Below are 13,355 nucleotides of genomic sequence, written 5' to 3' on the forward strand. Positions count from 1 at the left end.
TTTCAGCAAAATTCTTTGCTGTATGCTAGAGAAGACAGATATTAGAACTTCAGAAACGCAGCCGTCAATGGTAACAAATCAGAGGCCCCTGGATAAACAGAACAGTGTTCACACTCATAGCAGTAAAGATGAGTGAACCTTTACTCACTGTATAATGTGGATTAACATTGTTTACTAATGTTGGATGGAAAAAAACAAGTCCTTTCCAAAACTATCTTTGTATTAATGTGTTCTCTTACATGATCTCCTTTCAATAAATCACTCTTTCTGTAAGGTCCAACAGTACACAGAATCAAGCATCCAATTACATATGCTTGCAATAAAATTATTTTTAATGTATAATTATAAAATACGCTTTTAGGGGCTAGAGAGATGGCTCAACCGTTAAGAACATTTGCAGAGGACCTGGGTTTGGTTCCCAGCTCCCACGTGGCAGCTCATAACCAACAGTAACTTAGTTCCAGGGATCCAAAACTACCTCTTGTGGTCTCTACAAGTACTCAGATAAACATGCGGCACACATACTAACATGCAGGCAAGTACTCCTTCATACAAATCAACAGTTAAGAAATATGATTTTATATCTTCAAAAGGCAAAGGTAAGTGTGGACTTTAGGACAGTGATTATCTACGGGACGTGGTGGGCACGGAGGGCACTCAAGGACTAAAGCCGATGAATAAGGTTAATATAAATGATCAGTGATTTTAAAAATTCTTGGTTTGGGTGTATATTTATAATAAGTTTTGAAGGAAGGGTAAATAAAAGTAAAATTTAAAAATAAAATAGAAACCAGAGCTATGGATATAGCTCAATAGCAGAGTAGCTTGTCTAGCATACTCCAAGTCCTGTGTTCAAACTCCAGTACCCAAATAAAATAAAATACAAAACTAACATGAAGAAAACAATTAAAGATCATTCGTGAGCCAAGAATGACAATGTGTTATGATTAATTCAATTTCTTCGCCTGTGATTCAAATACACCATGGTATGTCGATTTAAAATCAATGAGAAGAATTGAAAGACTACCAAGGGGGAAGAGACTATGAAGAGGGACAGTATCGTATCGCCCCACTCCCTGTGACACTCTTATACTTTGCGTGTGTATTTCCAGTTTTCATTATAGATGACAGAAAAGTTCTTTTGCCCTGGTTACTGGAGACCAATCACCTAAACTCCCCCTCCAAGTCTTGGATGGGTGAGACTTTCCTGACTCACTTTCACATACGTCCTTTTGGAATTGAGGAAAAGGGGCTTGCATTTGCTTCCTTTGAATTTGTATTCTTAAAATGAAGAATCCAGTGACCGTGGTATTAATGCAGTTGCACCTCAGAAACGCATGGCTTAAGACACACGTTAGCAGAAACCAGCCTGGAGATGTCACTCAGCCAAGCGCTCCCAGAAGCTGAGCCCTTAATTGGCCTCATTTGCACCATCTGCTCATCAGTCTTGCTTGTGGAAAAGTATTTTCATCAGATATCAACAAGTTGAAAACAAAGCAGGACACCCACACTACATTTTGTCTGCCTCTTATCAAGGCTTTCAATTACCACATTAAAGAAGCGAATCAGATTACAGCAGTTTCATCACACATTTCACCCCGCCTGTCCGTGTCATCCCTGGGGCATGTGTGGTATGTCCAGAAGCTCTTTCCTCCTCAGGCCTGTCACCTTCAAACTGCTTAGGCAAACACTGGGAGAAACCCTTCCTCCGTGGCTTAGTGGTTATATTCAAACAAATCTTATTTACACATGTCTACCAATCTGGTTACACTATCAGATTTACACATGTCTACCAATCTGGTTACACTATCAGATGTAGAAAAGTTATTCATATAAATACACCGAAATTATAATCTTATGCTGGATGATAATTTGAAGTAAGAATTACTCCTACTGTTTATAAACTCATTTTCTGATAGCCTTTGTACAACTAAAGGTTAATGATAAAAGTACTTATTTATGGATTTCCTATCTGAAACAGCTACTTTAGTATTATGAGTTATCTTGGTCACTGTTCTATTGCTATGATGAGACACCATGACCAAGGGATCTCTTATAAGAGAAAGCATTTAACTGGGGGCTTGCTTATAGTTTCAGAGGTTTAGTCCATTATCATGGCAGGGAGATGTGGTGCCATGCAGGCAGGCATGGTGTGGAAGAAGGAGCTGAGAGCCTCATCCTTATCCACAGGCAGGCAGAGAAAGAAAAACTGGGCCTGACATGGGCTTTTGAATTCTCAAAGCCCACCCCAGTGACACACTTCCTCCAACAAGGCCACACTTAATTCTTCTAATCCTTTCAGATAGTTTCACTCCCTGATGACTAAGCATTCAAATATATGAGCCTGGGGGGCGGGGCATTCTTATTCAAACCACCACATGAGTTTAAACATGATTTGTTTCAAATAAATTTATATTGTACTTAATTGTTATAACACATTTCAGAATTTGATTTAATATTTAGGGGAAGTTAAAGTTAAATTTTTACTTCTTTGGATCTATGCATACATATTTTTTTACATGGAAAAAATGTGGCAAAAAAATGATAATTTGCCAAGGTGATAATCTATCCAAGGCAAACAAAGCACCTATTAAGTATGAGAATATTAGCATCTTTGTTTTTAACCATCTTGGTTATTGGTGTAAGTGTTTATACTATACCAAATTAATAGTATCTACTGAAAAATTAAATGACAATCAAAATATATCAATAAAGTATAACTATTCTCAGAGTTATAACCCTCTACTAGAGAACAACAAGAAATAATTTATATAGATGCAAGTTTGTTTGTTCTCTTTTTTCATGGAAAAGCATGTGAACCTGCACACACATGCACATAGACACCACTTAGAATTTTGATCATACTCTAGCATCCATCATAGCAATAAAATATAACATTTTTTGTAGACTGATAAAACTGAAGGGATTTAGCATAGTGGTTTAAGTCTTTTGTTTCCAGTCTATAAACTGTAGTAATTACACTTCCCTCCTAAGTTATTGTACTAATTATAGGAAATACATATAAAAGACTTGGCATGTGCTCAATAAACAGCAGCTATGATTATTGTAAAACATGCCCTGAAAATTTGTGGATATGTTGAGCCAGCTTCAGGAGGTTTCCTCTGGTTCTCATTTCCATAGCTAACAGTTTTAGCAATTCTGCCTAAACAACCTATTAGCTTTACTCTACTTTCCATCAATATTTACTAAAAGAGTCTCACATTATTAGAACCTCATTATCATCTAGACAAAAAAAGTGAATTGTTTTGCACATAGTAAATGTGTAAGTAATTCAAACCAATTCCATTCACATTTTGAAGCCACGCTATTCTTAATCTTAAAAATTGTGATGGCTGGAGAAATGGCTCATGGTTTAGAGCACTTGTTGCTCTTTCAGAGGACCCAGGTTCTATTCCCATCACCCACGTTGGGGCCCAAGATCATCAGAAACTCCATATCCAGGGGATCTGACATGCTCTCTGGTCTCAATGAGCACAAGGCACACTCATTCTGCATGTACAGATGGACAGACAAAACACTGATACACAGAAAATAAAATAAACACATATTCACAAACATGTATTAATCCCTTCTTAATATGCAAAAGATTTCTTACTTGAGATAATCGTATAGCATAACATTTTATCTCATGCTTAGCAATCTTAAGTAAAGCTTCATTTACCAAAAAGAAAATATTTGATTACATTTATTTATTCATTTGCGGTTTTTTTCATTTGATTTAATAAAGTTTTGTTTTTCCAAATGTACAGCTGATTGAACCTGCTCATGCATCTTCACCAGCAGCTGGGGCATCTCCACCCTTTGTGTTTCTGGTGTAAATTACTTGGGCTCTGCTTTGAAACCAACTGATAAGTCCTTTACTGAGTAACTCCTGAGGGGCTGCCCTGGGCAAAGAACCGCGAATCTTCAGTCTCTCAGAGACCACAGCTGGAGTGATGAGCTTGTAGTTGGGAACCTCCTTACCGAGGTTGTCGTATGCAGCTCTGTCAAACAGGACCAGATTGTTGAGCTTGTCCCGAACTCTGCCTTTGGGCCACTTCTTTTTAGCCTTGCCACCAGACTTATTTACTGGGCCTTTGTCTTTGTTGGCTGACTTTCGGGCATCTTTCTTCTTCTTGGCATCCTTGGGCATCATGATGAAGTTCAGAGAGTGACGATGACCACTACAGCCCCCTTGAGATGTGTGTGTGGGGGGGGAGCTATTTATTCATTTTTTGTGTGTACTTGTCTGTACATGTGTATTTCTCTCTTTCTCTCTCTCTCTCTCTCTCTCTCTCTCTCTCTCTCTCTCTCTCTCTCTCTCTCTCTCCCTCTCTCTCTCTCTCTCTCTCTCTCTGTGTGTGTGTGTGTGTGTGTGTGTGTGTGTGTGTGTGTGTGCAACAGTGCATCTGTGGAGGTCAGGAGACAACTTGCAGAAGCTGATTTTTCTCTTTCTATGATGTGGGTCCTGGGAATGAACTCAGGTCATCAGTCTTGGTGGCAAGCCCTGAGCTGTCTTGTTGGCCCTGAAAATAAATATTTTAAATATACATTTTTTTTAGAGTCAGAAAGTCAAATAAAATAACTAATTCAGAGATATATAGGACAACATAAGAGAACCAGGAAAGCTACATTTGTTATAGCTTGTAGCAAAAAAAAAGGGGGGCAGAATCCCTAGCTCACCTGTATACCCCGAGACCTATGGTAGTAAACTTGAGGCATTGCTGCAGTTTGAATGTATCCCTCCAAAGTTTACGTGTTGGAAACCTGATTCCCAAATGCACATGCTGTTGGTGTTTGAGCATGAGGTTTTCAGAAGGCAATTAGGATTAGATGAGGTCATGAGGTTGGGACTCCCATGGCAGTATGAGTGACTTTGTAAGAGGGGGAAGAGATGCCTGAAGACAAGCTGTGTCTTCCTGCGTGACGGCCTCCTGGGTTACACTGTGGCACAGAAAGCCCTCACTGGTGGCTCAACAGACCTTCTTACATACCAAGCCTCTAAAAGAGCGAGTCAAATAAGCATTTTTATATAAAAAAATAAAATATACACATATAAAAATATAAGATAAATTTAATTCTGAAATGGGAAATGTCTCTGTGTTATTTATTGAGGAAATCTAATGTCTGTTACAGACTAATCTTAATGTCACCTATTTGGTATTCCTGATAAAATGCTTAATGTAAATCTAATCATGATCAAAAAAAAGCATAGCATTAATCTAAATTGAGGAACAACTGATCAGGATGCTTCTATGAGATCAACGTTATAAAAGACAAGAAAGTTTGGGCAAGTGTCCTAGATTAATGAGGACTAAAGAGTTTTCAACCAAATTCTCTGCAGGAGCTGTGACTGGATTCTGAATTAAAAGGGGGAAATGAAATGGTACATATAGGATGTTATTGGAATAATTAGAATAATATGAACATAGACTACGTAGAAACTAATAATGATTTTTTTGTTCAATTTAAGCATGGCAGATACTTATTATGCATAATTCTCTTGCCCCTGAAAAATATATGCTAGTGAATAGAATGTTTACAGTTGTGTGTGTGTGTGTGTGTGTGTGTGTGTGTGTGTGTGTGTGTGAAGAACAGAACTGAAGGTCCCACATGCTGAGCATTTGCTCTACCACTGAACCACATCCTCAGTACCAGTAATTTACTTTTAAAATGAATCAAATAAATAAATAGAAAGAGAAAAAGCAAGTGTGGCAAAACATTAGCCATTAGTTCATCCATTCACATAGTATCTTCACTGTACTGTTTGCCCAGCTTTCTGATAAGTGTGAAAATATACAACTGGAAATAAAAGAAAAGAGCTGCATAATCTAATGCCTAACATGCCAAAGCCCTGAGTCCACTCTCCTGAGTCCATTCTCCAGCACAGCAACACTCCGGTGATGGATGCCTGCTATCCCAGCATGTGATGTGGGCGGGGAATCAAGAGTTCAGAGTCAACTTCAGCTACATAGTCAGTGTGAAGCCAGCCTGACACACACACACACACACACACACACACACACACACACACACACACACACACCGAGGCACACAGTATCTTAGCAATACAATAACTGAGAGCCCCTTCCTTCTTTCACATCCTTGCCCTTGTATCCCCTGGCTATTTGTTGGCTAAATTGGTCTGTCATTGCTCTGATTCTGGCATGATGCAGAAATCATTGGCAAGTACCTCCACTGAAGCCATTAGCACATTCTCTTTCATAAGAAGGTGTTCATTTTCAAGTGCATATGATTTTTTTTTCAGTTCAGATTGTCTGCATGCATACCTTTTCTTGTTCTCTGGCTATTCAAACTAGAATTTGTATGTTTTTCTAATCAAAATTAAAATTTTATAAAACTCATGGAGAAAAACTTTATTAAAAATAAAAAATCCTGTTTCTCAGTTGTCTACCTGTCAGTTAAGGAAACATTATCTGCCTCACAGGATTGCTAGGAGGATTAAATGAACACACTATGGGGAAACCCTGAGCCCAGAGTCTGCCATTCAGTGGCAGACTGATAATACTACCATTTATCAGCATTCAAAAATCTCATAACAATGATTATTACTCTAACTTTAAAGACTTTTTCTCTCTAAGGAAAATAGTGAGACACTATGCATGAGAATTTAAAAGGAAGCTGAGAGCTATTGCTTCTAGTGACAGAGACTGGAAAGCCTCATAAAGTGGTTTTACTGTGAGCAAAATGACCTCCATAACAGACATCACCTAGTCAATAAAAAGTGAGTATTATGGAAATTCATAGATAGTATTAAAGTACTATAATTCATTATGCTATAATCTTCAATTTGAAGTATTTCTTACAAAATCTCTCTTCTGGTCTGTGGGGCTAGTATGCAATGATCTTTTTCTCTTTTTCCACATTTTCAGCTCTCTCATAAATGTAAATAATAGATAATCAATAAATGTTTCCAAATTAAAGATTAGAGAACAGTATAGAATGTGTGTTAATGGGAATGATCATAGAGAGAGGGAATATTTTGATAATGTATCTCAGTCCATTATGCATGCTCTAACTGAACACCTGAGACTAAGAAATTTCTAATGAAGAGAATTTATAGGCTCACCATTCTGGAGGCTAGAGAGTTCAGTATCAATGTTCAGTCATCGGTCAAGGGCCTTCTTTCTGTTATCTCATGGTATGAGGGGGCAAATGAGGTCTAAATTCACCCTTTTATAACAACATCAATCCTACCCATCAAGGTAGAGCCCTCCATGACCTAACTACTCCCTTGATGATTTCGTCTCTCGATATTGTTACAATGGCAATTAAATGTGAACATGAATTTTAGAGGGAGCAAATGTTCAAACTGTAACAGTAGGAAAGAGAGGGAAGCTCACTAGAAATTTACAAGGATGAGATTAGGTTTTAGAAGGAACCCAGCCAGTGCACCTAAAAAATAATGCTTCCCTTGAGTGAAGTCACTTGTATGGAGATGCTGGACATTTGCGGAGAGAAAAACAGGTGTGGCATGGCCATCTGAAAGAGCAGGAACCTGTAGGGAAATTCTCAGAAACCATGAAGGGTCCGCCGGAGGCTAATTGCTTTAAAGGGAGACCAGCAAGCTCGTGTCTTCAGCTCTGTGTGGTTGTGCGGCAGATGACATGAATGAAGCAGAGTTATGATTTTTGCCATGCTGACCTTAGGCGACAAGAGAGGTAGAAAGATTTGAGAATGAATTAAAATGAGTGATTATAGTGCATGAGTATGGAATGTCAACTAGGTAAGGAAAATGATCAACAGGAGTAGACATGACAGCTACAAAGTAACAAACTTAATGTACTGATTTCCAGCCCCAAAGCTTGTTGGTAATGACCTAGAAGAGCTGGCTGGAGAAGTAGCTGTCAGGGAATAGTATGCAGAAAAACTGATATGATAGAGCTATTGAGGTTGTTGAAATCAGAAGGTATGGGATATAATTTTAGGATGAAGTGTTATCAGGAAATTATAGAGTTGGTGGGAATCAGATCTCAAGGTTATTGAGATAAATAAAGATTTTTGGAGGAGGTGTGCTCAAGGAACTAAGTGCCCAGCATATTGGAGGTACCAATCCACATATTTACTACTATCACCAAGAATTAAGGCAGGAGTAGTGTATGGTAAGTCAGGAGATGAAAATGAAGAAATGAGGATCATTGTGGGGGGAAAGGAGGAGGTGTTGGCCAAAGGCACAAACTTAAAGTTATGAGTAAATTCAGGAGATAAAATATACAACACGGTGTCTAGAGTTAACAATATTGTATACTTGATATTTACTGAGTAGATATTCATTATTATTGCTAAAAATAAAATGATTGATATGTGATGTGATGTGATTAATCAGTTCATTAGTTTATGTGGCAATTGTTTCTTGATATGTATATACCAAAATATCATATTTGATACTTTGAAAATATATACTTTTTGTTAATTTTATGCCAATAAAACTGAAGAAAAATTTAAATGCCCATTTTCAGAAGGTATGAAAAGAGGATTGGAGGAGTAAAGAAAAGAGAATAAAAAAGAGAAGGACAAAGTGCCCTAACCTGTTGCTGATGTTTTCTCCGGTCCTGCCCAGCCCCACGACCCTGCAGCCGCTTATAAAATAATCACTCAGAAGCTTATATTAATTAAAACTTCTTGGCCATTAGCTCAGGCCTACCACTGACTAGCTCTTACATTTAAACTCAGCCCATTTCTGTTAATCTATATGTTGTCACGTGTTCTGTGGCTTTACCTGTGTGCCATTACATCATGCTCCCTGGACAGTGGGCTGGTGCCTGCTGACTCAGCCTTCCACTTCCTAGAATTCTCCTCTCCACTTGCCCTACCTGTACTTCCTGCCTGGCTACTGGCCAATCAACATTTTATGTATCAACCAATCAGAGCAACACATATTCACAGTGAACAGAAAGACATTCCCCCATCACTAACCCACGGGTCTACCAGGAAGAAGCAATAACGGAGGTGGTGGGTGATACATTCTGATGACTGTAGCCACACAGATGAGGGCTTCTTAGGGATGAGTGAGTGAGACTACTCTGAAAGGGCTGATAAGGAACTGAGAGCACACATATCCACAACCCCAGGGCCGCCTGAAGGTAAGGAAATAGCATCTGACCACTTGATAGCATCCTATCAGACTCAGGAAAGAGGCAAGTTTCAGTAAGAGCAGACAAGTGAGAGGAATCTTAGAGGAAGATGACGATATAGATGGTTGAGAATGATCGTAGTTCCAAAGCATACCGTGTTAAATAAAATGCGGGGGAGGGGTGTGTGTGCAAGTAGTTTTATCATGAGACCGCTTTTAATGAGCTCAAGCAGATAATGGAGACAAGGCTGAAAGTTGGGAAACAAGAAGTTGATTGCCGAGCTCTGTCTAGATATCTAGATATCTAGGAGGGCTTTTTTTTTTTTTACAAGGAGTATCCTCTTGGTCCCCAAATGGAAATTCAACTGTGTCCTTGAACCACTCGTGACGCTGCCAGCTGGAAGCCAGGCTTTCTTCACTACAGCTATCTTGCTTAAGCCCTTTTGGTGAAGACGCGGCCTTATCAAGGGAAGAAAGGGCTTCATCCAATTGCAGCACCTCACCACTGAGGACCCGAGGGAACAGGTTTCTGCCTGGGGAAACATCTGAAGCCAGCCCAGGACTTGGGAATTTGGGGACAGGTAGACAGCCCTTCTTTATTTTACCATTTAGATTTATCTAAGGGTAGGAAAGGAGAGTTTGTGATTCACAGTCCCTTTCAGGAGGAAATCAAATATTTATGCCTGTTTTATTTACCCATGACTGCACTCTGTCAGGAGTCTAAGAAGCAAGCTGTCTTTCAGGTTTTCTCTCATCAGGGAAGATGTACTCTTTACATTGTTTCCACGTCTTAGGCCAAATTTTTGGGTTTGGAAGCAGACCCCTTAGCAAGAATGTTGAGAACACCAGGCCAGGGTACTCAAGATGACCAGGAGCTCTGGGTGCTTTGGGAGGTCAGACTAGAGTGATCCAGGAGCTTTGAGGGTCTGCCATGCACCTTGGAAATAACGTTCTGTACTCAATTCTTCTTGATGGCCCTAACCTCCTTCCTGCCCAGTTCCCCCGTTCCTTTCTCCATTCTACCACATTAATCAATCCAGCCCACCTAACATAAAACAAATGCTAATTCACACATCTATTTTTCATCATGTCACTACTGCTGCCCCCAAACCAGGTGAAACAGTACAATTAAGGCTGTTGGCAAAATCCAGACGTCGATGGATTTTTGTCATCATAAGACTAATTTGATTTCAATACTAGACTCTACATATAATCAGCCTTTGCCTTACAAGCAGTTTAATTGTGTCGAACATTATTAGATAAAACAATAATAAACCATTACTACTGGCATACTTGGCAAACGTGTCTTCACTGATCCCTTTCTAGTTCCAGCACTTGGAAGGCTGAGGCAGGATAATCATAAAATTTAATGAGACTCAATGGCAGTTGAAAGCAAAGACTTTCCAAATAGTTGTGTAGATTTAAATTTTGAAATAATAAATTTCAAAATGCGAACAGTTTATCAGATAGTGTTAAATTCACTTTTCGTCATTTTGCTTTATGTCATTAAGCACAGCTATTCATCTTACTCTGGCATTAGTCTGTTATTTCTATTATTCCACATTGTAGGCATTCTCTTATGGTGCTGTGGGAATAAAGCAAAACAAAAAAATGACAAGCATATTTCATATGGTTGGTATTTCTTTCGTCAACACATCTAAATATCTTGTGTGGCTCTAAGGTGGAAGATAAAGCCAAACACTATGCAGTATATTATCCAGTGTAGACTTTCATGTGAGTGAGTTGTAAAAAGGTGAGTCATGTTTTTATATTTCTGCAGAAAGTGGTAAAATCCCAGATTACTGCAATAAGCCATCTGACAAACAGGTTCTGGAAACAATCCAATGGTCATTCACTTACAGGAAGTGTTATTGTCACTTTCATTTTATTATTTCCTGTAGCAGTACAAGCTTTACACATATTTCAGATTCTCACCAAAGTGTCCTCAGCTCAAGCATACTTGATCAAAATATCCAAAAAGAATGTTCTTCCAGGTCATTTCCCACATGCCCCCACCGACATCATCCCTACAGGCAGCTCTGATCATGACCCCCTTTCTTGCTCTACCATTCTACATTCAATGGTGGCCAGTTAGTTGAGTTGCATTTGGGACTTAACTATATGGATTCTAATTGGTCTTAATAATAAAAACCCAGAATCAGATATCAGGATAAATCCTCAGACGGAAGTGGGAGGGCTGAGCTCCTGTCTCCTCCCACCTTATATTCCTCTCTCTGCCCAGTCATATCATTTTCTGTCTCCACCCCCCTAGTGCTGGAATTAAAGGCATGTGCCTCTCAAGTACTGGGATCAAAGGCATGAGATCCCAAGTGCTAGGACTAAAGGTGTGTGCCACCACTGCCTGGCCTCTATGGTTAACTAGTGGCTAGCTCTGCACTCTGATCTCCAAGAAAACTTTATTTGTTAGAGCACAAACAAAATATCACCACATTTCCCCCTTTGTCTAAAATAAAAAAGGTTACAACTAATATAAGAAAAACTATATAAAGTGCAATAACTATATACAATACATACATACAATAAATACATCAACAATGTCTAGTCCATAAACACTTAACCAGTACCCAAACCACTTAACTAGCTTTCCACCACTGTTCTACCTCACCTTAATCATCAGAAAAACCCAAGAACTAAGAAGAAAATAAAGAGATTCCTGGCCCCTAGAAATGGATAGAAGACAAAGGACAGAGTGTTGCATTGTGTTATAGAGATTTGCAAAGCTCCAATGTTCAGATAAGAGCAGACATATCTACTACATAAAACAAACAGGCCATGGGTAATCAACTGTATCCCAATAGAAAATGCTTAGCCCCTCTGAAGGCCAGCTTAGCCACAGGATACAATGGAAGACGATCTCTCAGTGTGGATCAGTGTGTGATTTTTTTTAAAGGAAGCTGCAAAGATGAATGGTTGTATCAAAGAAAGTTCCCAGTTTCAAAGCCTTTTCTCAAAAGAACTTTTAGCACCAGGTGAGCCAACCAGATGTATCTTCAAGGCTAGATTCAGCCTGTGAGAACACACTTGCAGTTTGCCCTCAAAAGTCAAATAGAAAAGTTAAAAAGCTGTTGAGGTTTCCAAGGTAGCTGGGGAGGAGAGGGTGAGGTGATCTTAGAAAACCATCCCCGTGCGTTCTCTCTGGCCCCTGTCTTCCTGAGCACATGGCATTGTCCTCAGTCTACCTGAAACAATGAACCAAGCATTGGCTTTCGGCAAAAATGATTAATTTTCACCAAAAACTAAAGAGGAAGACCAAGATAATATTTCCTTTCTCATATTAAAAAAATGGTTTTCTCCTGGGTACTCTGGCAGCAAGCAGTAAATAGCCAGGAGTAGATGTAATAGCTAGGCGAGTCTTTCCTTCTGGACAGCTGTTTCCCACATGTAGATTTAAATATGCTGCGGAGAACTCAGGATCTTCTTCCACTTAGTACTTTTCTGTAAAATGGAATTCACTTCGTTGAATGCAGAGAAGTCTAAATAATCACTGAGTGCCACACCAAATAGGTAACATCAGGACAGTGTTGGACAGGAAACAGGGTTGAGAGCCAGGTGAAGCACCCCTTTCTGGAATCAGCAATTCTGGAGTTACAGGTTTGAAAATGTCAAGGATCAGGAAGTCTTGGCAGAGCCAATAGAAGGTACTAGCATGGCACAGTCACTACAGAGCAAAGCAGGTTGACTCTCCAGCTCTTAAGAATCGATGAAAGTAAGATCTGGAACTACATGGCTGTCTCTCTCCACTTGTGTTTAGCCTGAATGAGGCAGGTTTGTAAGTATAAAACAAACATTGGAATTTGAAGACATAAAATAATGCAAAAATCTCGTTAATGTTAAAATTTTTTATCACGTGTTGAGATAACGTTTTAGACATTAGTTTCCTGATTAGTTTTTGTCATCTTGACACAAACCAGGGTCACCAGGGCAGAGGAAAACCCAACCTCCATCAGACTGGTCTGTGGGCATGTCTGTGGGGGCATTTTCTTGGTTAGTGATTGATGTGAAAGGGTCCAGCCAGATGTGGGTGACACCACTCCCAGGCAGGTGGTCCTGGGTTGTGTAAGAAAGCAAGCTAAGCAAGCCACGGGGAGCGAGCCACCAAGTAGTGTTCCTGCATGGTCTTTGTTTCGGTCCTTGCCTCCAGGTTTCTGCCTTGAGTTCCTGGCTTGGTTCAGCCCATTACAGGCAGTGCCAGCCCTGTGCAAGTGGTCCTAGGCTGACTACGACAGCAAGCTGAACAACC

At 39.5% G+C, this 13,355-nt stretch overlaps 1 pseudogene; it reads right to left on the reverse strand.

Moving 5' to 3' along the window:
* Positions 1-3,738: 3,738 nt before the first annotated feature.
* On the reverse strand, positions 3,739-4,537 carry LOC102905733 (small ribosomal subunit protein eS25 pseudogene; annotated as a pseudogene).
* Between the last annotated feature and the right edge of the window lie 8,818 nt (positions 4,538-13,355).

This window comes from Peromyscus maniculatus, chromosome 15 (genome assembly GCF_049852395.1).
Source record: "Peromyscus maniculatus bairdii isolate BWxNUB_F1_BW_parent chromosome 15, HU_Pman_BW_mat_3.1, whole genome shotgun sequence".
Lineage (NCBI taxonomy): Eukaryota > Metazoa > Chordata > Mammalia > Rodentia > Cricetidae > Peromyscus > Peromyscus maniculatus.